Genomic DNA, 3,361 nt, shown 5'->3' on the forward strand with positions numbered 1-3,361 from the left:
TGCTCTTGCAGAGGACCCGGGTTTGAGTCCCAGCACCCACACGGGAACTCTGCAAGAGCAGTCAGTGCTCTTAACCGCTGCGACATCTCTCCAACCTCTTTTAGTCTTTTTTTTGAGATAGGGTCTCCCTGTAGCTCCAGCGGGCCTGGAACTCACTGCGTAGACCAGGCTGGCCTGGAACTCACAGATATCTACCTGCCTCTGCTTCCTGAGTGCTGGGATTAAAGGCATGTGCTACCATGCCTGTCCTTAAAATTTTTTCAATTTATTTTTATTTTATGTGTATGTTTTCCCTGTATGTACGTAAGTGCACCACATCCGTGCAATTCCCACAGAGTCCAGAAGAGGGCATCAGATCTCCTGGAGTTACAGATCATTATGAGCCACCGTATGGGTGCTGGGATCTGAACTCTGTCTGGTCTTCATGACAGAGCAGCAAGTATTCTTAACTACTGAGCCATTTCTACATTCTCTTTCTTTTTTCCCTTCCTTCCTTCCATCCTTCCTCCCTTCCTCCCTTCCTCCTTCCCTCTCCCTTGTCTTTCTCTTTCTCTCTTTCTTTCCTTCCTTCCTCCCTCCCTCCTTCCCTCCTTCCCGCCTTCCCTCCTCCCTCTCTCTCTCTCTCTCTCTCTCTCTCTCTCTCTCTCCCCCCCCCCTCTTTCTTTGACGCACAGTCTCCCTGTAGCCCTAGCTAGTCTGGTATATACACCAGGCTGGCCTTGATCTCACAGACATTCACTGGCCTCTGTCTCCTGAGTGCTGGGATTAAAGGCGTGTGCCACCATACCTGGCTTTTTTTTTTTTTTTTTTTTTTTTTTTTTTTTTTTTTTTTTTGTCTTTTTTGGGACAGGGTCTCCTTGTAGCTCCAGCTGTCCTGGAACTCACATGTAGACCATGCTGGCCTCGAACTCACAAAGATCCGCCTGCCTCTGCCTCCCAAGTGCTGGGATTAAAGGCATGCATCACCACACCCAGCAAAATTTCTTTTTTTTAAACTTTAACAAAAACTTTATTGAGAATTTCATACAGGCTTTCCACTGTTTTAAGTCACCCAGTTATGGCACTTTTTATGACAACCCTGAGAAAGTACTACAGCTATCTTTCTAACATATTTTTAGATGTTAATTCTGTTTGCATTTAGCCATTTTTCTTTCCTTCTACCTTAACTTCTATGGAGGTTAAAAACAAAAGTGAGGCTTCCTTTCTTACCAGTAAGCACAAGATCACAGCTCATTTGTGCTTTGTTTTTGGTTTTTTAATTTGGGAGCTGGAGAGATGGCTCAGTAGTTAAGAGTGCTTACTACTCTTTCAGAGGGCCTGAGTTCAGTTCCAAGCACCCATCTCAAGTGGCTCAAAAATACCTGTAACTCTAGCTCCAGGGGATCTGACACCCTCCTCTGGCCTCTTCAGGCACCCACACACATGTGTGCATACACACAGGCACACACAGGCAGGAGTGTCCTCTGGCCTTTTGGGACTTGGTTATCTCCTTTTTGTGATTTGCAGGACTCAAATTCAGGTCATCTGGTTTGCTCAGCAAGCACATTTACCCAGTGAGCCACCTTGCCAACCCACCATGCTCTTCTGTAGCGACCCCATTAGTCCAGAGGTGATGCTATACATTATCTCATATATATACTTACCATGGTATGATCATGGATGAAAAACTTACACAGATAGAAATTTTTCTACTAGACCAAATCTAAAATCGATGTAAGTTAAGGCTGTTGTTTCCTGATCTGTCCAGCATCTGAGGGAGACTGCCAAGTCACTCACTTACCTCTATTCAGAGCCCATTACTAACTTTCCATAGTCACCTTGAGTTCTCCCTACTGGTGAGCCTGCAGTCCAGGCATTAGGCCCAGCTAGGAAGGGTAAGGTGAGAAATCTCCACTCAGCACTCAGTGATGTCTGCTGGATTTCACTTCCTTGGGCTCCTTTTGCCCTTGAATATTTCTTTTTTAAAGTATTCTTTGTTTATTTTTATTTTTATGTGTATGAGTGTTTTCCCTACCTGTTTATAAGTGCACTTGTGTTGTGCAATACCTTTGGAAACCAGAAGAGGGCACCAGATTCCCTGGAACTGGAGTTAGGGATGGTTGTTAGTCACCATGTGGGTATTGGGAACCAAACCCAGGTTCTCTTCAAGAGCATCCAGTGCTCTTAACTGCTGAGCCATCTCTCCAGCTCCATGCCCTTGGACATTTCTTGATCAAAGTCAGTATTACTGCATGGTAGTAATTGTGTGATTGTGTCCTCTGATCAACTGTGTACTGGGAATGCTTTTCATCTCTGCTCCCCAAGACTTAGCATACTGATTGATACACAATAGGGCACATATCTCTATCTATGTCTACCTGTCTATATCTATATACAGTGAGATGAATGAGGAAGCACAGTGTCAAGCCACACTGTGGTCTCCTTCAGTCATGACAAATTGATTTTTGCTTTTCCAGAGCTCCAGTATCTCCTTATGCCCCAACAAATGAGTGATGTATGCTTGTGCCTTCTGACTTTTTAGTCTTATGCTTACTATCCACTAACTACCAACTGTGATAGTGAATCTCACATTAACTCATTGAGGCCACAGAAATCAGAGCTTTGCCCAAACATATCTGATTGTTTCTGTGAAGATCTCTCTCTCTCTCTCTCTCTCTCTCTCTCTCTCTCTCTCGGGTTTCATGTAGCCCAGACTGCCTTCAAACTTAGAGTGATCCTCTTGCGTCAGTTTCAAACACACAGGTTTTGAATTCTCCAGGCCCTGCAAGTGTGTGAGCCAATTCCCTAAAATCAACACCAGCCCTCCCCCATACACACCCTGGTCTATCTCTATACATGTACACACATTCTTCTGGTTCTCTGGGAAACTCTAATACAACATTCCATTTCAAGGACAAGTGCCCCATCTGGGAATGCCAGCCTTGTTGATTCCCTTGCTGACAGACAATGCCTGTTTGCTTGACTGTCTAAATAGAGGGTACCCATGACTATCCTCTGACACTCTGTGATGGGCAACACTCCTCTCACTGTGTGCTCTGACAAGTGCCACCTGTAGCCAGTCACACCCCTCCCCAGACTATACATGCAGCCTGACAGTTTTTTACAGCATTTACTCAGATTTGGCTCTGGTGGTCCTGCTTCCTCCAATCCCTGTGTCCAAGAGATTTCTAAGAAGTGTTGTAAGATGAATTGTGTTCCAGGAGAGTCTTGGAAAGTCTATTGCAAGAGTCTCCTTTATGTGACAATGATGTCATATGTGTGTAAAATATGGAACCAATTAAAATGTTAAAGCCAGATGAGTCTTGGATTTGTTGCTAGGGTTGGAGTATTTATTTATAAGGGAATGACTGAACAATGAGTA

Source organism: Nannospalax galili, unplaced genomic scaffold, assembly GCF_000622305.1.
Source record: "Nannospalax galili isolate Female #2095 unplaced genomic scaffold, S.galili_v1.0 scaffold528, whole genome shotgun sequence".
Lineage (NCBI taxonomy): Eukaryota > Metazoa > Chordata > Mammalia > Rodentia > Spalacidae > Nannospalax > Nannospalax galili.